General features: G+C 40.3%; 1 long non-coding RNA gene across 1 annotated transcript; it reads left to right on the forward strand.

Moving 5' to 3' along the window:
- The first annotated feature begins 1,785 nt into the window (after positions 1-1,785).
- On the forward strand, positions 1,786-11,489 carry LOC142414696 (uncharacterized). Its single transcript, XR_012777159.1, has 3 exons — positions 1,786-1,897; positions 3,212-3,333; positions 11,448-11,489. It is a non-coding gene; the product is annotated as an uncharacterized LOC142414696 (long non-coding RNA).
- The last annotated feature ends 11,618 nt before the right edge of the window (positions 11,490-23,107 follow it).

Raw genomic sequence — 23,107 nt, forward strand, 5'->3', positions numbered from 1 at the left:
GAAGAAAGATACACTCTTTCTGCAAGTGAGTGTGTTTAGGCACTATTAAGAAGGGAAACCAAAGTGATACTACACCCCTTTGTCACTGCCGTTACCATTGCATAGGTGGTGACAGTTTCAGAGCTACATGAGGTTGCAAAGCCGCTATGAAGGGACACTGAATGAAGAACTGGGGCTTAGAGATGCCAGTTGCCATGGTGTAGCATGACGTCTTGTGTCAGCAACAGCCCTCACTATCGCTTCCCAGTGGGCAGAAGCAGCAGCAAGCCTGACTATTCCAAACTTCTTCAGTGCTCTCTTCTTCCTCTGTCCCTCCCCTCTGTCTGTCAGTACCTCTCTTACAGCCTAGTCTGGCTCAACTGTCAGTCTGCCTCAACCGACCACTTCATCCACTGTTTAGCAAAATTCAGTACATTATTGAGAAGACTTGAGTAATTTCTGTTAAGCTGGATTAACTAATGTCTTCTAGCATGATATCATGGCACTAGAATGTGACAGAGCCTTGACTAGTCCTTCAGCTGTCCAACAAGCCTGCGACAGGACTGGAGATGGAGTAATCACAAGCCAGCATAGCTGGCAAAATACCATATGAATATTTCTATATGCTAAAGGAATACTCAACCAGCAGGGAGGCCAGTTTTTGGGAGCAGCATGAAGCAGACAGAACATGCTTCTGATTTTCCTCTGCTCTGATGGTGGTTTTTTTGTCCTAAAGAGCTTGACATGATGCTTCTGAAATGCGTTTCCATTTTTTTGCCACCTCAATGTGAACAATGCACATATCTTGTCTGCTGTGAACTGTTGAAAATACGCACATTTCACACAATCTTCCTCTAGTGTTTCATGGCCTCAAGATAGTCTTGACCATTTAACCTGACTGCATTATGCTGTAATGGTATTTCAGGAGTATTTATTTCATTATACTATACATGTCAGTACATGACCAAAGTGCCCAGAAGAAACAAAAACCTACCTGACTTGAACTCGTAAAATAATGAAAGCGCACCATTTACAATATTTTGAATCCTGATATTAAAGAGCAATGTTATAAAGGATGTGGTTCACAGTCCCGTAAGTTATATCACATGTATGAATTTTAGGAAAAATGGTTCAAAAGTTCAAATACTCAAAGTACTTGAACAAGAAAATTAAAAAAAATCAAAACTTAACTTCACTGAAGATTGTATCTGAAGAAGGATAAAACAGAAACCTGTATTTTACCTTTTGACTGCAAAATGTGTTCTGGTGGATTTGATAGCTCAGGATTCAGGCTGAATAGTCAGCTGTGTACGGTAAGTCTTGACAAATTGACTTCTATTGGCCAACTGTTGTGGCTGCAGTTTTAAAATTTTTTTAATGTGGGCCTATGTTCTGTGACAAAACCTGATTATTCTATAAGAAAAATGATCTCTTAATGTCACAACCTTATAAAAACCTGTAATGAAATCTTGGCTTACACGAAGGTAGTGGCAGAACTATTGATTCCAGTGAGGCCAGGATTTTGTCTTTGCTTGTTGGTACAAATCTTGAGCATGTAGTCTGAAAGAGCTCATCAAAGCAAATCAGCTTTATTGTGTTTTCAGCTAAACTCACTGTCATGGAAAATGCTGTAAGCAAGGTCTTTGATGGCAGAGAGTTACTCTTTGTGTAGCTCCCAACGGATCTTAATGATTCTTTGGGACTGGAGTGGTAAACATGGCCTTCTCTTTTGCAGCTGGTATGAGCCTGTCTCTCAATTTCCCCCTTTTTTAATATTGCTCTTCTGCAACATTTTTCAGGAGGTGCAGCAAGAAAACTTAAACTCTAATGAGGCATAGAAGGGAGGAGGCTGTCTTCAGTACTTTCCCATTTTATCTCTGTACAATGCAGCCAAAAGCTCACTCTGAGCATTTTGGTGGTGAGTAAATACTCATAATCTCTCTGTGTATAATATCAATATATTAGCTTTTGTTTTGTTTTGAAGATATTTGCTTATTTCTACTTTTATTCTAATAGTTCTCCTTTCATTTTTAGATTTCCTCACTAAGAGATTTTCCACCTTACAGCCTGAGTATGTAAACACATCTATACATGAGTAACAGTTATTTTCAAAAGTATTTGTAGGATTCAGCCTAACAAGGGAATGAAAGCATGTAAATAAAAGAGTACAGATAGATTTTTAACATACTAAATATTTGACTGAACATTTGATGGTATTGAACATTCAACTAGATCAAGAATACTCTTAAAACGAAAACTAAACTAAATCTTAAAGATTTTATTTGCTACATTGGTACCAATGAAAATGTACTTAGACAAGTAATTATTTTGAATTTGCTGTTGCATCTCAGTTACTTCTTATTGTAAAGTATACTTTGCACAACTATTTTCTTCCACCTGCCTGATTTTCAACAGCATGATAACTGTAATTAGCAATACAAACCTCTTACATTATTCCTTTTTAAATACAGTAATTGCATTTTTCAAGAGTGGAAGCTCATGTATTTTGATGGAGTTGCAGTAAAAAGCAGATGCTTTAACTTCACCTAGCACATTTAGAGAAGATATTGTCTGATAACTGGAAAAGGAGTTACTCTGCTGGAAATATATTTAGCAAGTTAAAGCATGTTGCTTTATGTAGTACACAGTATTTTGCAAATGAAAATGATAGAGATTTGGTAGAAAAAGTCAAGTTCCATAAAGTTCTAAAGTTGTAATTCTTTTAATATTGGGAGTAGATTTTGTCTATTATTTGGGAGAGGTGATTATTTACAGTGTTATAAAAAGACAAACATTTATCTTACAACCACTGTTATCAGTATAACTCTAAACTTGCATAAATGTCAGAATTTGCATCTTTTGACCTGCAGATTTTTTAAAGTGTTTATAAAAGTATGCATTAGACTGTGAGCTCATAGCAGTAATTGTGCCAGTAAACTAGCTCTCAGAGCCCTTAATGCACTAATAAGCCTTAATGGTCCTGACCAGCCTCACCTGATACTCCCACCCACACCCCTGCCCATGGGTCTGGGGGCTCTATTTCAGCTCAGCCTGAGGCCATAATTCTTGGCCCTAATGGTGCTGTGTGATGGTTGTCACTGGCTCTATCACAGCCCTGCCTGGACAGGCTGACCTGTGGCTGATGTCCCATCCCATCCTGTCTGTAGTAGAGACTTTGAGAAAACCTTCTGTTTTACTGAGCTCATAGTTACATGTCCTTGCATTTTTCCAGGTATATGGGCTTCTGGCTCATATCATCTCTCCTGTAGGTTATCAGCCACTGCTGGCTACAGACATGGACCCAATGCAAGAAAGAATAGCTGCTACAGAAACAGGATCTTTACGTCTTTACTGGTAATAGTAGCAAGCTTCTAACTCAGTTTACATAGAGTAAAAGTGAATGTAACATTTTGCACCAGATATAGATGGTGTGGACATTAACTCATAGACTCCAGTCTTCTGTGACTGCTAGTATTTTATAAATCTGTGCACTAAGTGTTACTCTATGCCTTTTAAAGAGCAATAGAAAAAAATTCTGACAAAAACTACTGGTACTCTGAATTACTTGTTTCAAAGTGGTTGTGTGATCTGCAGGTGATGTGATTGACCTGTCTGCAGATATTCTTTGAATGCATAGATGCTACCACAGTACTATCCTGTGCTATTGATGAATTGGGTATTTTCTCAGCAATAAGCTCTTCTGGATTCTGAACTGCAAATCATGTACCCTAATCCTATAGACTCAGAATACTATGACATGGCTTGGGCTGTAAAGAAAATTCTCCTGGTAGCCTGTTTGTGCCCTTGCTACTTCCTCCTATTACTATTCAAATGGAAAGCTGAAATACTTCAGATCAAGCAACTGACACGTCATAATTGGCATCATGTGCAGCATTCATATTCCATCTAAAATGATTTTGAGAGAGGATTTAATTTGCATAATCTCATCCAAATAGGATTACAAATAATTTCAAGATATTATTACTGTTCTTGAAATGGATATACTGTCTGAGGAAGACTAACTGTAGCTCAGACTCAAAATTCAGAGACTTTTGTCTCAGACTTTTCAGGGTATTGAAGTTTTCACTGGTTATGATGGAAAGCCTCTGAAAGAAATGATTTGCGGGTGTTTTAGCTGGTGAAACAGTAATACCAAGCCAGCAAAGTTGTGTTTTACCAGATAAAACATGACTTTGCTGGAGTGATGCTACTCTCCCACCTTTTAGTGGAGAACCTCATTCTGTTATTCTGGTATGTGCTGCCTTAGGGCTTGAATGCATTTGCTAACCTGCTGATAGTGAAAGAATAACCACTTACCATGGTAGCCTTGTGATATTTGCATTATTCTGCCATACTTTGTTGACCATATTGAAGTGCTGCTTAGCATTTACCAAAGATGGGGCGTATGATAAAGAAGGCACTTGTTGCTAGTGTTGCAAAACACCGCTATACCATCTTTGGATAAGCTGAAACCGTAACTCTATGTAGTTACACCTGTCAAGGCACCATGCATGGACAAAAATCATAACAGCTGGTGTCTTTGAGGGAGAATACAATAAGCCTTTTTATTTTGAAGTATCTCACAAACAAGTACATGATTTACCTATCAGTTAGATTTAATAATACTCCTCCAATCAAAATAGACTTGCCTATTATGGTATTGATGCTTTTGAAATAAATGAAGCAAGAGATATAGAAAGTAAACTCATTTTTTCCATATATGATGATCATTTTACATGTGTTCTGTATTCTACTTCCACAAAAATTTACTTCACTTGGTGTTAGATTGAAGTTCAGTAGCTAGAACCTGTATATTAATACTGCATCAAGTGAAATCAGTCACTAATTAATCACTAATACTTGAATCTAATACCATGCTTACAGTTTGTAATCCTTGTAAAAAGGATTATGTGGAAATACAGGAAATAGATGTCCATTTCTGAAGTAGTTAATATACCACAGTGCTTTAATGTCAAAACATCTTTCTCCGCTCCTTCTGGTATTATCATTTATTAACCATAATGATTAGAGAGGTGGGACTAGGTTCTCTACATTTTTTAAAGCCTGTGGTATTCTAAACTTGTTAAATGCATGTGCATAGTGCTACAAAATATCTAACTTGTTAGGGGCTCTTAAGGAAACAAGTAAGTTTATATATAGTGTGAGTTTTCAGCTGATTTATTTTTATATTATGTATGCTATAGAACAACTGAAGATTTTCAAGTGGTTTTCAGAAGAGAAGGCTGAAGGTCTGAAGTCGAATCTCACTGTGGAATCTCAGTTCTTAAAAATCAGGTTGGCATACCAAAAAAAAAAAATCAGTTAAAAGATATGGCCACTGGGTGTCAGTGTTGACTCAAGTATGAACGTCTTGTGGGCCTTGCTGACTGCAGAGATTTGCTTTGAGATGACTTATCAGAGCAAGGCTATTAATATTAGAGTAACATACTTCTTTTTTTAAAACTTCAGGAAACTGATCTGTAGGATCAATGTAGGATCTGTCATGTAGGAGTAACAGTGCTATGACTATAGCCACTTCGCTTCAAAAGGAGACCAAAACATGTAATGTGGTGGTTTTATAGTTTTGTTTTTCTGTTGAATGGTCTGTTTGGGCATTGCGCTTTACCTATGGATCAGAAATATGTAGATAGGAATAGCTGATCTTTCCTCCTCCTTGACCTGTGGACTGTTATAATAAATAACTGCTGAGCAAGCACTGGCCTGTAATGGCCTGTGGGCTACCAGAGGTGTCCTTGAAGTAGAGAAAAAGGGGTGAGGGATTTAAGATCTTTTGTATGAATAGCATTGCCTGCTGGAATGACTGAGGTACAGGCTTTGTTAGTTAACCTAGCCTGCTTAGTATATTACTGCCCCTTGCATGCACTTTTCCTTTATATGAGAACTTAGTCCTTTTTAGAGTTAATCTCATGTGACAGACCTTCAGCCTTCTCTTCTGAAAACCACTTGAAAGGCTTCAATTGTTCTGCACTGTGGAAAATAAAGTGTTTTTTTAAAGATAGCATTTCTACACTCTCTTCCCAAAGCTATTCCTAATTGAGCTTTGGATATTGCATATACAATAAATGTCTAAGGCATATTGCATATACAATAAATGTCTAAATGTTACATTTCCTTATGTTGTCCATATCTCCACCTGACAGGGAGATAAAAAAATTACTTTGGGAACATCAAGTAGTAGTAAATGAGTTTTGCCAAGCTCTGTTTGTGAATGGGGCTCAGACTATTAGTGATTCAGCTGAAATGAAAATGCTGATTCAAAATATTCTGTAATGTTTTCATGGTTAAATTAATTCTGTTTTGAATCTACTCAGAGTATGAAGGCTTTCAGAAAAGTATAATCAAATTCAAGGGAATGCGTAAAGATACAATACTAGTTAAAATTAATTTCAGAAGCTTTCCAAAATGAGCAAATTACAAGCTCATTTTCCTGTCTTTTGGAGATCCAAAGGTAGCCTAACAGTCTGCTCCTTCTCCCACTTCTATTAATTACCTGCATTTATTGCTTAGGTTTTCAGGAAGTTTTTTTCCTGATGACGGCTTTTGAGAGTGAGGCAGCAGTACTGACAAAGCTGGCATAGCTGGGAAGGAATGTTTCTCACAGTTAAAGTTAAGAAACTTTTTAGTGCTGGATTTCTTATATTCTTGAGACTGTCTGTTGAACTGAGATAACTTCAAATACATGCTAGCTGAATATTAGAATGTCGAAGTACCTTCTGTGAGCAGGATCCTGGAGCATCTTTATTGTGTCTTTTATGTTCTAACTAGGCAGATTTTAATGTGGACATGTCAGCTGCAGATACATATCTTACAGATCACTGGCTTTTTTTATGGAGCATCTTTAATTGCTTCACATCGGTTTGTAGAGATTAGAGGTGCTGGGGGCGCTGTGGGACAGAACTGGCCAAAACATGGTTCAAAACTCACTTCCATGAATTATATAATGACAACTACCACATGCCTGTAGAGGTTGCTGAGTTCTGGAATGATGCTTCTAACCTGTAACTGGGAATTGGGAGAAGATGGATGATGCAGTAAGGTTAGACTGGAGGAAACAGTGGTACATTTTTTCTTCTCCATGCCCACAAAGCCTGACGTAGACAAACCAGCAACCACTTATACCGGGAGTGCCTGGTGCTTGTAGTGTGGTGCAAAGCAGTGGATCTTAGACCTTCTTGCCTCCTTGGCTTGAGAACCTCTTGAGAACTCTGGTCTGGAGTAGAACTTCTTACCCCACTCTAAATATATAAAGTTCTAGTTGAAGTATTTTAAAATGATTTAAAAAAAGTGAAGTTGCCTGAACTAGAAGCGGTTGCTCCTGGTTCTTGATCATTGTATATTATAAACCATGCTGTCGCATAGTTAAGACAGTTACTCTGCCAAATCCAAGCAGGAGGAATTCGCAGAGTTTACATGGATTTTGATGTAAGATTCTTTGAGTATTGTGTGTTTTTTCCTACAGTCTTCACTGTGTCAGGTATTTGGTCCATCTCAGCCCTGTTGGTAATGGTTACTATCAAGAGGAAGATAAAGTCAAGAAGGAAGAAGTCCTTTGTCAAAGAATGAGACATTAAGTCTACTGAATGCATTACTACTTTATTTGCTTTTCGAAGTCATTCATGCCATAGGCCTTCCTGAGTAGACCCTCGCAGTCCATGTCTGTTTCCCAAGTCTGTTAAATGTCACCTCAGAGATCAAGAAAAAATTCTCCTCCTCCCCTTAAACCCTTTTAGCCAGGGGCAGCTGAAGTAAAGATCACTTCAAAGGCCAAGCATGGCTTTTATTTTTTTTACTTGGCATTGCGGTGGCAGTAGATCGTAGCCCTAATTTTACTGTCACAGTTAAATATTATGACTATGCCTGGTTCTCTTCATATTTGTGCATATCAGGAACATCTCTTGTAAAGATGCTGAAATTGCAGTAGCTTAAAATTGGTGTTGTAGAAATGGGATCATTCCCTATACATGATAGGAACTCTAAGGCAGAAAAGGCATGTGACTCAACATCCCTTATCTTCAGCTGTAACTCCTTTCAGGAGCGCTTAGATAAGATTAAAAGAACCAGGCTTCCTTCCAACCATCTCCCACGTTTTCACCTGAAGAAATTTGCTGAGAAAAGGAGCAGACTCTAGCTGCAGAATTTGAGTCAGCTTCTAGCATGTCACAATGCAGATTCAAATTCAAGGAAAATAGGGCTCATTTCTGCAAATGTTCATGTGAAACTGAGCTCTTTTTTGATGTTGCAATTGAGTTGATATAAAAGATTCTGTTGAGTCTTTTTTGTCATTCATTCACTGCAGAAAATTGTGTAAACCAAATACTAAAACAACTGCAAACCAAAATCTGAGAGGATTCTGCCAGGTAGTTTAAATAAACCAAAACTAAATTCAATAAGCTATTAGAGTTGCAAACTTAAGTAGTCGGAAAATGTAAATGCTACTGTTGCCCATAAAACTCTACCTCTGATCCTCCTCACCAATGTATTTTTTTTATCTTAAAGAAACAAGTGACAGTATCAAAGATCTCTGCTTTGTTTGGCAGATAGGCGAATGCAGACATAAAGATCAAAATGACGTTAAAACTAAAAGGGAATATTTTATTATCTTGTAGGGTAAAACCACCAAACCAATAGTTAGTGTATTCAAATTGTTTATAGTGATTTGCATTTATTTTTGGCCTCTCCTTTCTGTGACTGGATTCTAAGCCGAGCAATGAGTTACACAGGTGCTGCAAGAGCAATAGTGTGTGATGAAGTCCCTAAAATTATTGAACTGTTTCGTACAGAAGGCTCAATACAGCCTACTGTCAACTGATTTTGTGCTTCAGCAAGCAAGTGTGCCAGCAATGTATCAAAAATGTAACAATGCAGTATTCCTGTAGGTGTTTAAATCAAGGGCAAAGCTTCTGTTTGGGAATCTGACATGAGAGTATCTGTGCTATATAGCATGTTCAGACTGAGCACATCTGGGAGAATGGGCTCTGGTGGAGACACTGGAAGATGCGCCCACAGTTTTTTCTTCTTCTTTACTCCTCTCCCCAAATCATCTAAAGTAACACTGGATTAGTTCTATACTCTTTTCTGTAAAATTTACTGGTATAATTGAACTTGTACACTGAGTCAACATCACATTTGTCTAGTCTTGTTCTTCACAAATACAAAATGGATTGAACTCAAGGAAGATATTTTCAATTAAACTGCATGAGATAGAGCTGTGTCCCTGGGTTGTCTGTAGCCATAATGCACATAGTAAGGGCTGCTTACGACTATACCCTGCCCAACAGCTGGGTGGGGGAATGCCATGGAAGAGAGGTAGCAAGAGGAAGGAATGGAAAAAGGATCTCTGACTCCCATAGCCCCTGTAAATCATCCCAATATCTTGTATCTTGGAGGCTAGTTTTCTAGTAGTGATTTGATACCACAATTAAATCTTAGTGTGTGGACTGGATTTTCCTGTCCTACAAATGCTTATCTGGTTTTTAGACACTGCTAATAATTCTTTAAAATGTAGTACTGGCCTTTGAAATTTTGAAAGCAGTAGGTGGAACTTAGCTACCTAGCAATTGCTATGCTAGCAGAATGGTTTTATCTGTGTAAGTAGGTTGCAAGCATCAGTTAATATATTACTGTGTTTTCCAGAGCAGGAGATAGCATTTAAATTTTGTATTTAGAATCTGTGCATGTCCATACGTAAAAATCAAAGTGTATATTAATATCTAGACTAATTAAAAATACTGTAAATATTGGTGTCCAGTGCAGTTATTATTCAGGCTTTAGTAATAAAACAATTATGAGAATAATTTTACATGCTTACCTGATAGTGGCACCCAAAGGTTCAATTAGGATGAAGAGTTAATTGGATGGAACAGTGTAAAAATATGATTAGGCTCCTAGGTACTAAGTTTTAATGAAAAGCATTACTTGAAATATCCTTATGTCCTCTGTATTTAGAAACAGTGAAACATGAGCAGGGGATGATAAATTCTTTAGCTTGATTTTGGGAATGTGACCCATGGAAAACTACCTTTTGCTATGGGAAAAAACACCATCTCCTGCAGCATATGATTGAGGGCATGGAGTGCAATCCATGTCCCTATGGAAATTGGCCAGTTGTGACAGGTTTTTTAATCTCAGAAATAATAAAGGTTCTCTTTGGTATTCTAGAATACGGGAAATCCCTTATTTTTATATTTTAACCCTTAACTGAATCCCAGAGAGAATGATATTTTGAATAGCTTTCTTCTAATTTAGGCTGGTGGTTATACTCTTAAAACCTAAAGGTCAAACTAAAATGGAAAACTGCCCACAAATCCCTAGTCTTTCACTGTGTTTAACTGGATGAGTGTGAGATGATGACAGGTGGCTTTAAAGTACCTTTTGTCCTTTGCTAATCCTGGTTTATGGGGATTTAAACATCATGGGCATAGTAAGTAGTCAACAAACTGCTCTGTCTCATACATAGTTGTCCAGGGATCACTGGGAACTAGAGAAATATAGAGGCTATAGTGTTGTACCTTCATCTGTTCCTGGTATGCACTCTAGTTGTGGTCTGGAGTAGGATCTGCTCTGATGACCCTAAACCATATTCAGTTTGTATGAGGTTTTTATACTGGTAAGTTAGTTCAAACCAGCAGCTTCATAGTTGTGAATCTGACATTATGTCTTGTACTGCAACTTGATCAATATGTCAGTTTACATAAGAAGTAATTGTGTTGTGCTATAAGAAGAGCAATAAGAACTACTGCACATATTGATTACATTCTTTTTGTTTGCAGTCCTGTTTGCTGTCTTTTGTAACTTAATCTTTAAAGAAGCAGATTAATGCCTGCAAAGAGATATTAGGAAGACCAGAATATATTGGCAAGGAAGGAAAAGGAAATGGCAATTTAGAAGAATATGTGATCCATACTGGGATAAGTAAGGGTATAGCAACAGAAATAAACAAAGGGAAGAGCATGATGTCCATTAAGAGAACAGTAACTGGTTCTTGGTGCTGTAGCTCTAAAAGCAAGATTTGTCTTTAATGTTCTCTTTCATCAAAAAGACCTTGGTGCAGAAATGGAAGAGTGCTGGCAATAACATTATATATAATTTGAATCTCTGCTGATTGTAGTCAGTGCTTCAGTATTTGAAACAGTTGTAGTGTGGTAACATTTGGAAAACTTGGATGATAGTAAAACATGAGAAGAGTTTAATGTATTTTGAATGTGTTCTATAAGTTTTATTGAAGCTCACTTAGCAGAATTGATTTAAAATATGAAAAAGCTTGTCTAAAGCTAATGTATTACTACATTCATGAGACTTGTCAAAGCCGAAGCAAGATAGAATCAACAGTGATTATTGGCAATGGGGTGCATAAAAGAACAGATGTGACTAAATCATGTTAAAAGGATGGTGTGGGATGCCTGTGTTGATTGCTGAGGATGTAAATGTTTGTCATGAATTTTCACTAGGTTTCTTTGATTGCTGGATATAAAGAGATATCTACTTCTGCTGGAAAAGGTAAACATGGATCAGCAGCGTTTCTATTCATTAGTCTTTACTTCGGCATTTCTTAGTATCATCATCTGTCTGTCAGATGATGACAGCTTTTTAAATGAGAACTTCACCATTCATATATACATGCCTTTGCTCTTCAGGTCAAATCACTTTATTATGCTTGAAAGGTAACAAGCCTTGAAGACCACTCAGAAACAACACCTAATAACAATTCAGGGGACTGACTGTCTGAAAGGTTGACTGGAAAAACTAACTGTTGACTAGAATGAGTTCCTGCTTGTATCTAGGACAACTAGATATCTAGTGTCTAAAGTCAGGCATGGGTTTTTGTCATCCTTTCTTGAAAAATACCTTCTTTTCTTCCTTCAGTAGATCCAGGCATGTTGTGTTTCATTTGAATAATGGCTATGGGGAGCTGGTCACTGACTGCTGATGATTCTTAGCTGAAACTACTGAACTTTGGAGTTTTCCCTTGTTAGTCTAATGGAGCCAGAATTTAACTTAATGTCTAAAATATTTTTTAATCCAGAAGAAAGCTTTTTAACTGTGACCTGTGGAAATCATCTGAACATTTTGGGAACTGAAGACATACTTATTGGTATGTTGTACTTGATCACCCATCAGTTTTTCACAGGTAGATGTCAATAGTAATATATCAGAACTGCTGAGTCCCTACTCCCCTTTTTGCATTGTGCAATAATTAACTGGGTATCCAGCTTCATAATTCAAAGGTCTAAGGTTTGAGGCTTGTCCTTTTAATTATTTCTGGAGTTTTGACTACCTCACTACAATATGAATAAAACATTACTTTCAGGTCAATATAAGGGTTCAAGCTCATGGCCTTCAAATTAATGAAACAACTTCTTCTACTGTACCTAATCAGCCACAAAGCATTATGGGGACCTAGGGCATTTTCATTAGTATCTCTTCAAGTGGCTGACACAAAGTGACATAGCTCCAGTTTTTCTAGAAAGGCTAAACATTAAACAGTCAATCATAGAATCGTTCAGGTTGGAAAAGACATTTAAGATCATCAAGGCCAACCGTAAACCTAGCACTGCCAAGTCCACCACTAAGCCATGTCCCTAAGCAACACACCTACACACCTTTTAAATACCCCCAGGGATGGTGATTCAACCACTTCCCTGGGCAGCCTGTTCCAATGCTTGACAACCCTTTAGGTGAAGAAATTTTTCCTAATATCCAATATAAACCTCCCCTGGTGCAACTTGAGGCCATTTCCTCTTGTCCTATGGCTTCTTACTTGGGAGAAGAGACCGACCCCCACCTCTCTACAACCTCCTTTCATGTAGATGTAGAGAGCGATAAGGTCTCCCCTGAGCCTCCTTTTCTGCAGGCTAAACAACCCCAGTTCCCTCAGCCGCTCCTCATAACGCTTCTGCTCTAGACCCTTCACCAGCTTCGTTGCCCTTCTTTGGATGCACTCGAGCACCTCAATGTCTTTCTTGCAGTGAGGGGCCCAAAACTGAACACAGTATTCGAGGTGCAGCCTCACCAGTGTCGAGTACAGGGGGACGATCACTTCCCTAGTCCTGCTGGCTACACTATTTCTGATACAAGCCAGGATGCTGTTGGCCTTCTTGGCCACCTGGGTACACTACCAGCTCATATTCAGCCAGCTGTCGACCAACACCCCCAGGTCCTTTTCTGCCAGGCAGCTTTCCAGCCACTCTTCCCCAAGCCTGTAGTGTTGCATGGGGTGGTTGTGACCCAAGTGCAGGACCTGGCACTTGGCCTTGTTGAAACTCATACAGTTGGCCTCAGCCCATGGATCCAGCCTGTCCAGGTCCCTCTGCAGAGCCTTCCTACCCTCAAGCAGATCAACACTCCCACACAACTTGGTGTCATCTGCAAACTTACTGAGGGTGCACTCGATCCCCTCATCCAGATCATTGATAAAGATATTAAACAGAACTGGCTCCAATACTGAGCCCTGGGAAACACCACTTGTGACCGGCCACCACCTAGATTTAACTCCATTCACCACAACTCTTTAGGCCTGGCCATCCAGCCATGAGCAGCCAGTTTCTCCAGGAGAATGCTGTGGGAAACGGTGTCAAAGGCTTTACTAAAGTCTAGGTAGACAACATCCACAGCCTTTCCCTCATCCACTAAGTGGGTCACCTTATTACAGAAGATCAGGTTAGTCAAGCAGGACCTGCCTTTCATAAACCCATGCTGACTGGGCCTGATCACCTGGTTGTCCTGTACGTGCCACATGATGGCACTCAAGATGATCTGCTCCATAACTTTCCCCAGTACCGAGGTCAGACTGGCAGGCCTGTAGCTCCCCGGATCCTCTTTCCAGCCCTTCTTGTAGATGGGCGTCACATTTGCTAACCTCCAGTCAACTGGGACCTCCCCGGTTAGCCAGGACTGCTGATGAATGATTGGAAGTAGCTTGGTGAGCACTTCCGCCAGCTCCCTCAGCACCCTTGGGTGGATCCCATCAACAATTGTGTGTCTAAGTGATGTAGCAGGTCACCAACCATTTCTCCTTGGATTATGGGGGCTTCATTCTGCTCCCTGTCCCCGTCTTCTAGCTCAGGGGGCTGGGTACCTGGAGAAAAACTGGTCTTAGTATTAAAGACTGAGGCAAAGAAGGTATTAAGTACCTCAGCCTTTTCCTCATCCTTTGTCACTGTTTCCCCCTGCATCCAATAAAGGATGGAGATTCTCCTTAGCCCTTATTTTGTTGCTAATGTATTTTTAGGAACATTTTCAATTGTCTTTTACGGTAGTAGCCAGATTAAGTTCTAGTTGGGCTTTGGCCCTTCTACTTTTCTCCCTGCATAGCCTTATGACATCCTTGTAGTCCTCCTGAGTTGCCTGCCCCTTCTTCCAAAGGTCATAAACTCTCCTTTTTTTCCTGAGTTCCAGCCAAAGCTCTCTGTTCAGCCAGGCCAGTCTTCTTCCCTGCTTGCTCATCTTTCAGCACATGGGGATGGCCTGCGCCTGTACCTTTGAGATTTCCTTCTTGAAGAATGTCCAGCCTTCCTGGACTCCTTTGCCCTTTAGGGCTGCCTCCCAGGGGACTCGGTCAACCAGTCTCCTAAACAGGCTGAAGTCCGCCCTCCAGAAGTCAAAGGTGGCAGTTCTGCTGACTCCCCTCCTCACTTCTCCAAGTATCAAAAACTCTATCATTTCGTGATCACTCTGCCCAAGACAGCCTCCAACCACCACATCACCCACAAGTCCTTCTCTGTTCACAAACAACAGGTCCAGCGGGGCACCTTCCCTAGTTGGCTTACTCACCAGCTGTGTCAGGAAGTTATCTGCCACACACTCCAGGAACCTCCTAGACTGTTTCCTCTCTGCTGTATTGTATTTCCAGCAGACATCTGGTAAGTTGAAGTCCCCCACAAGAACAAGGGCTAGCGATTGTGAGACTTCTCCCAGCTGCTTATAGAATATTTCATCTGCCTCTTCATCCTGGTTGGGTGGTCTATAACGGACTCCCACCATGATATCTGCCTTTTTGGCCTTCCCCCTGATTCTTCCCCATAAACACTCAACCCTATCATCACCATCATCAAGCTCTAGACAATCAAAACACTCCCTAACATACAGGGCTACCCGACCGCCTCTCCTTCCTTGCCTATCCCTTCTGAAGAGTTTATAGCCATCCATTGCAGCACTCCAGTTGTGCAAGTCATCCCACCATATTTCTGTGATGGCAACTATATCATGGTTTTCCTGCTGCACAATGGCTTCCAGCTCCTGCTGTTTGTTGCCCATGCTGTGTGCATTGGTGTAGATGCACTTCAGTTGGGCTATTGATCCTGCCACCTTTTTGTGGGGAGAAGCCCTAATTCCTACATGACCATACTCAGGCACTAACACATCCATAACCCTTGCATCTTTGCTGCCGCATGGATCTCCATCCCCTACCTCCACTGAGACAGCAGACCAAAGGACCTCACTAGCACATCATCCCTCAAACACTGGCATGCCGCCCCCAGGCTTATCTCTAGCAAGCCTGCTTTTACCCCTTTCCTCGCTGCAAATCTAGTTTAAAGCTCTTTCAATGAGCCCTGCTAACTCCTGTGCAAAGATCCTTTTCCCCCTTTGAGACAGGTGTACCCTCATCTGTTGCCAGCAGGCCTGGTGTCATGTAGACCGACCCATGATCAAAAAATCCAAAATTCTGCCAGTGATACCAGGCTCAGAGCCAGGAATTGATCTGCTGGCTCTTCCTGTTTCTTCCCTCATCATTCGCTGCAACTGGAGGGATAGACAAGAACACTACTTCTGCTCCTGATCCCTTAACCAGTTGTCCCAAGGAACATTCTTAAGGAACAAAAGGAGTTTTAATATCTAGGGGAATGTGGTATGTAACCTCCTATTTACTTTTAATAGCTTGTGGCTCTGACTTACAATGACACTTAAGCACAATTGTTTATCTTAAAGAGGGAAAAAAAGCAATGAACAACCCCCCCAAAGCCTTCTAAGACATCAGTAATTACAATGGGTATGTTGCATAGCTCTGTTCTCATATATTTTTTCAACCTCACAAACTACTGTTCCAGTGGAAATTTAGGCAAAATCAGTAAAGAATGTGTTCCAGTTTCTTGAATATGCCCTTCAGCTTATGGTGCAGTGCAGCTGCACTAGAAACTCAAGTGTTACGTATCTGAAACTTCTTGAGATAAGCACCAGAAAAGTAACTTTCCTTTTGGTTTTAATTTAAGATCTCATCCTGAATAATGTTGATCACTCTGTATTCAAAACAGTAAAACAGCAAGAGGTGCCCTTTACTGTGCTGAGGTCTTTGGAAGTATCCTAATCAGGAAAAATCTGAAATTTTGGAACTGGGTTATACAATAATAACTTCTGTATGCAAGAATGAGTGCTGAGAGGAAGGAGGAATTCAGTTAGGTATCTTGCAAAATACAAAACACACCATTAAGCTGTTTTTTGATGGCAAACTTCCACCTCACAAATCTCTATTCTGTCAAGTGGCTATACAAATAACATTGTATGCTCTCCTGATGGTAGCTCAGGTGGATCTAGCTTCTCCAGGCATGCTATCCTGTTCCTCCTGGGTTGTAATGTACAACTGGATGAGATGTTGGCATGAGCAGTAAAGTCAGCTTAAGGGTGTTGTGCCCCCTGTTGCCATTTGCAGCCCTATCCCGCGTTTGTGGGACGGTGCTGTAAGGCAGGCACAGCAGGCAGTGCTCTCTTGAGGACCTGCGCAACAGGGGACAAAAGGGAGCGTGGATTGCAATGCTGCAGCTCCGAGGGAAGATGGATAAAGGGGGAAGGGTGGACTTCTCAAGCAAGTTTGCCCTGCTTACCAAAGTCTGTGCTCACTGAACTGTCCTATATCTCATTCCTGTGAACAAGTCCCCCAAGGAGGAGAGAGGTTGGGGTTTTTTTAGTTATTGTAATCCTTTTGACCTCATGCATTCGTGAATTTGATCTCTTCTTGTCAAAGCAGTTTTGCAGGTTGGCTGAATCAGGTACTATTTTCAAAGCAAATATTTTAGGTATTGTTCCTTAGCAATCAGTTAAGATTTGCTAAAATATGGCTTATCTTGAGCTATCATTTTCTTCATATTTTTCCATTTAATTTAATATAACAAAATATATTTATACTATAAATATCTCAGTGTACAAATCAATGGTTGGCATACACAGGGTGTTGCAGGGTAGCTATATTTTGGTCATACACTGGGTAACTTCGTTCTCAGAAAGACTGTGTTTCATAGGCCTATTGCTGTCTAGTCCTCTTTTTCAATAAGCATGAAGGCTTGTTCACAAAATTCGCAGAGTAAAACCATATTTTCAGCTTTTCTGTTAAGTAGGCAGTGGTTAATCTCTGACGCTCTGAAATACATATCAAAACCATGAGAATCTGTCACCTGCAACCCCTATACCGCCAAACCATGTTCTCATTTGCTTACCCTTATTACCCTGGGTTTGGCCTGAAATTCTAATTAATACTACTGATCTGAAGGCTTATTATTTATCTTTTCTCAGGTGCTTTTGATGGACTGCTTTTGTGATCTCTCAAGAATTTCATCCTGGCTGTTGGAGGAGTGAGACATAACAGTTCTTAGTATGTGAGAATCCCACTTATGAAGGTGTTTATCTGGAACAGACCTCAAATCTGTTATTAACAGGGATGTATACCAATGAAAATAGATAATTTAACATATGACACATGGTAGATACTGTTGCCTATTTGGTAATTAAGTTTTTAAACTAACTCTGTGGGGAGTGAGAGGAAAAGAAATTTGTAGGACATTCTAGCTTGAATGATATATAAAAGAGTAGTAATTGTGCTTCATACTAAGTTCACTCAGTGTTATCTCTTATAACATCACATCTGTATTTACTTGTAACAATAGCTGAGATAGATGGTATACTCTTTTCTCCCACTATTATACTACTTATTTTTCTCTGAGAATCAGCTTACTAATTTCCTCTCAGATTTTTTTCTAATTCTCATCTGTAAAGTGCCTGAGAGATTCATCTATTTTTATGCATAGGGAATTGATGCACAGAATCAGTGGTTAAAATGTCTTTTGTTTTGGGGGGGATTTTTTGGTAGCTCAATTAAGATATCAAGGGCTCAGAGTTTCAGAGTACTTGGTATTACACCTTTAAAGCACAGCTCTTACCAACTTTGGTTACAGCAATGAGCACTTCAGGTTTTGCTAAACAGGCCCAGGTGGCTTGAATCAGAAAATAATGAATGCTTCAGAAGGTTTTAAGTGACTTGCTATCATATAAAAAAAAAGGCTGTGGCTTAGACAGAGCTAGAGAAGTGTTCCCTAGTGTGGTAAATTTTCTTTTGTTCTTTCTTGTTTCATTTGCTATTACATTTCTGCAATACATGAGGCAGGGCTTTCCTTCACTATTTTATCCTCATCAATTACCTGAGAACAGTCTGCTAGTATATTGAATGAGTTAGCATCCTATGAACAACAGCAGGTCCTTGTGTAATTAAACTGTTCCTGAGTTACTGGCTTCAGAAGTGAAGATACATTGGCTCTTATTTTGAAAGATGTGGTATGTGTTTCTCTCCTTTATGCAATACTGTGTTGAGATGTGTAACCTTGAAAGTAAGTATTATCATGTAGAACACCTAAATAAATGTGGGAAATGCTAAGGTTTCTATTGTTTTTGTTTTATATGTGACTGCAGTGAAACCCAGGGTAGATATTCACAGAGTAATTATTTTCTACTGTATGAGCAGTCTTGGGATGTGCACTTGTGGTTTTGCAACGCTACCCAGGCTTGGTTGGTGGAGTGAAGTGTGGTTGGAAAAACATCAAGAAGATAAGGAGTCCAGTCTTGCTTTTTCTCAGCATAGCTCAATCTGTTCTTGTAAAGGGTGTTCAGAGTTATTCCAGCCTATCCTATTTCCCTTGTTAGTACCCTAAAAAGTTTTTAGAATGTAAGTAATTTGGAAATGCCTCTTTGCTTACCATTCCTTTTCAAGTATGAATTCCATCTGTTGCCTCCTTGCAGGGTAGAACAGGCAATGAAGGGCCAGTGAACTGGAGCAAAAATGAGGACCTCTGTTCCTCAGAGACAGAGAAAGTGCCAAAGAAGTCTGCTTGCAGTAAGGCAAGTACCAAGAACTTTGGTAACTAGAGATATAGCTGGGGTAAAGCATACTTCCCCTTACTTTGTGACTGTGTCTCCAAGATAGGGCACAGGGACTTGCAGGCTGGACCAGGCAGTGCTGACCAAAGGGTGGAGGGGACAACTGGAAGCTGTTTAATCTTTCTCCACTTCCTTTTGCATTCCAGGTAAATAAACTCTCTCATCTCTATACTGTTATTGCTAAACTCCATCACAGGCCCAGTTCTGCAGGTGAAATACACGGGGGGTGTTTGGAAGCTCATTTAGTGACTGTCTCTCTGCTACTCTCACTTGTTCAGTGCCAGTTAACAAAAAAGTGTACGGTTCCCATGCACTGCTTCTTGTTCCAGGGCACAATGATATAATTCTAGGTTGAAAGTGGGAAGTCGTAATGTGTCACTAACCAGGAAACCTTGAAGAAACTTCTTGCCACAGTGCCAGCTGCATTGTGCAATCCTGACTGTGATTTCTGTTCTGGCCCGATTCACGTCTCCTCGGTTTAATGTTTCTCACATTCATGTGGGCTGAGGATCCACCTTTGATCCAGTCTTCTGGAAATCTGTGCTCTAGTTATGAATATGCATTAGATGTTTGGGAACCATATCAACTAAGGCCCTCTTTTTCTTAGTTTGAGATTATGTGGTTTTTGTTTGCTCTTTAAATCCTTGGAAAAAAATACCTCCCTGGCAAATAACTGCCATTGTTTTAGATACTGTGAAATGTGATGCAGCTTATATCAGAAACTTGGTGAACTCAGGGTTTTTTCTGCTTTTCTCTTCCGTATGTTGTAGAGTTGAAATCAATACTGGTTCTCTGTGCAAGATCCAGCTCAATTCCCTGAAATGTGACCTTCCTATTTATGGAAACTTCTGCTCACACTACATGTACTTGGAGAGGTTAAGTGGTGAAGTCCAAATACACATTGCTACTGTGGACCCCTATGAAAACAACTAAGCCTGCTCTCCCTGAAGTCTGATGGCTTTGATGCAAACTGAACTGGGCCTTAGGTGAAGGAAATGCCTCAATAGTAGTACCTCTATAGAGACCCCCCTGCTATTAATAGCCTGTTAAGGAAGGAAGCCTCTAACACACGCAAATACTGTTGCTTGCCATAAAACAGAGGTTTAGTTAAAGAAATGAGACACTTTAAGTCGTAGGACAGCAAAGATTGATGAAATCTGAAGAATTAACTGCTGATGTTGAGTACTTATATTATTACCCAGGCAGACAGGTAGTCTTTAGTTTAGATTTGCATGACTTGTCATTACTAGCGTTCTCTCAAAAAAAGAGCATGGCTACAGTGAACCTTGCTTTAGTATGACTAAACAAAAATAACAAAAAGCTTGTCATGATAAAGGCATAGGATTTAATGATGAAACTTAAATGTGAAATTGGAAACACAGGTTGTAGCGTAAAATGTTTTCAATGTGGAAAAACCCCGGTTTATCCAAGGACAGATCGACCACAAGATTACTGAATGCCAGTGGCAATTACAGCATTATTGGATAATGCACCAGGCAGATCCTCAGAGTCTATAAACTGTCCTAGCCCTGAGAAGTTCAGAAGAGACAAATTTACAGGTGCAGATCTGACCTGCTATTTCTTTTAGTGAATGTATCTTTTTTTTTTTTTTTTTTTTCAATTAACCATCAGCTTTGTATCTTTATCTAGTCATACATCAACCCTGGTGTTTTCTGTCTGTTAAGAATTGGATGAGCTTGGACGCTAAATTAGAACTGAACCCTGGTCAAAAATCAAGCCTTTTAATTTTTAACTTCTGCGCTTAGCATGCATCTTTAATATGTAAGCACCGTGGTTGTTCGTTCTAAGTTACACCTTTAACAGCTTTTCTGATTGCTTGCTTACAGCAAAAACCAGGTCAAGCAAACACATCCCAGACTGTATTTTGAATTAAAAGCAGAGTTCCGTGAACAACTTCATTGCCTATGTTTTCTCCCTCTAACCTTCTAACAGATGTAATCTGCATCTTCTTAAACCTGAAATAATCAACTAAAAATCCTGAGATCTAGTTCAGTCAGCAAACAATCAGCTGACATTTTAGTCAACAGGAAGCTGAGAGGGAGAGGTGTGTTACACTGGCACGAACAATTTTGGATGTAGTTATGGGAAAGCCTTGAGGTATTTTGAATCTGATCTTGCTGCTCTCATCTCACTGAAGTCCCATTTGATGGTGTCCAGCAGGACAGGGTCCCTTTGGTTGGATGATGAGGTGCCACGGTAAAGTGAGAGGAGAAAATTTTAGATGAAGTAAACAGAGAACAGCATTCTGGCTCCTTAGTGACTATCATTCTTCAGCAGTGAAGCGTCTGGGCTGATCAGTTCGTTTGTCTCCGAATGCAAATTTTGTCTTCTCAGTGCAAGGAATAATGGGTGGGGAGGGCTTGACCACTGTCTCAGCACAGGGCTTCCCCTCACTATCAACAGTGTCTCCACCATTCCTGTTTGAGAATCCCTCTTGCCCACCACCCTGTGGGAAGTACAGATGTGTAGAAATGGTAATAGTGAATGGGGCAGGAGCACACCTTCTGGCTGCCAGCTGTGTGGGAGTGAAACATAGCTAGGTGCCTCCCAAAGCTTGTATCCAGGTCACCTCAAACATAGTGACGGAAGAGTGCACACAGCTCCCAGTCTGGGGTTGCAGCTCCCAAGCGCTGTTTGCCCTCTCTGCGTGTTGCTGGGGTGTGAACTGCTTCAAACAATGCCCCCTCTAATTAAGTACGGTCAATCTGTGTGTTGGCTTTTCAGGCACCCATCTGTACAGAGCGGATCTGCTTGCTCCCTTCTGAGGATCCCTTCCTTCCCTCCCCATCGGCGTTGTTGGGGGATTAAAGCAGCGGCGGCCCCATACACAAACGCAGCTGGTTCCGTTTGGTCAGCCTGAGCCTTGCTGTGAAACCACGACAAGAATTCCAGTAAGTTGGCAACACTGAAACACAAAGAAAACAACAATAGGAAAAGTCCTTCCGTGCAGAAAGGAATGTTTCAAGCACTGTTCTCCTACAGTGAAAAGAGAGAGGGTGGGAGGGAGGAGAGAGATTTGAAGAGGGCAGGTCCCCCCCTCCCCCGGCAGCTCTGGATCTTGTGATGGAGAGATCTTATCCTCTCTTTGTGATTCAGAGGTGCCAGGAAGCTAATTGAATATTCTGATCTGCCCCCAGTGTTTCTTGTGGCTTGACCCCGGTGCTGTGTCGTACCACTACACCAAACAGCCCTGAACCTGCATAAATCACAACCTTGCAAAAGCCTATGCTCCACATCTTCTCCCCCCCCCCCCCCCCCCTTCTATCTTGATAGATAGAAAACCTTTATGGAAAGATTTAGGGGGATTAGTGTCCTACAGGACCTGGAGAAAAATCACAATTTGCTAATAAACAACAATATGTTCCTCCACAACTTTTGCATGAATAATGCAGGCAGCTCTATACCCCTTAACTGAAATTGCAGTCCATGGCAAAAAGAAGAAGAGTTAATGCTTTGAAATATCACTTAAGTTCTGTTGCAGCATCAGCAAACACCCGTTGCAGTATAATGAACATGGCATGAAGCTAACATAAACAATATATGGAATTTATAAAGGTCGCGTCATTAAAATTAATCTGACAAAGCCTCTTGCAAGGCAAATAGACCCATCTTTCTCCCATGGGTATGTATGCACAGTAGTCATTGTTCACATGCGTGTGTATGTGTGCACGCATGCAGAGAAAGGAACAGCTTGGCATAACTAAATTTTCTGCATGGAAGACTATTTCTGACTAACATAAAAAAAAAAAATATTTAACTTCACACAGTTTATGTATGATGCTTCTGATCCTGCACGCAAAGACTCCAAAATGTTTGCCCTTTTCCCAAGACTGCGTTCCAGCCTGAAGTATTAAGGTATCTTTATCTTTCCCCCGTGATACTATGCACTGTTCTACCCTTGTTAGTAGGTATATGATTCCTGAAACGGCAGCAGTAAAACACAGGCAGACAT

The sequence above is a fragment of the Mycteria americana genome, chromosome 9 (assembly GCF_035582795.1).
Source record: "Mycteria americana isolate JAX WOST 10 ecotype Jacksonville Zoo and Gardens chromosome 9, USCA_MyAme_1.0, whole genome shotgun sequence".
Classification (NCBI taxonomy): Eukaryota; Metazoa; Chordata; class Aves; order Ciconiiformes; family Ciconiidae; genus Mycteria; species Mycteria americana.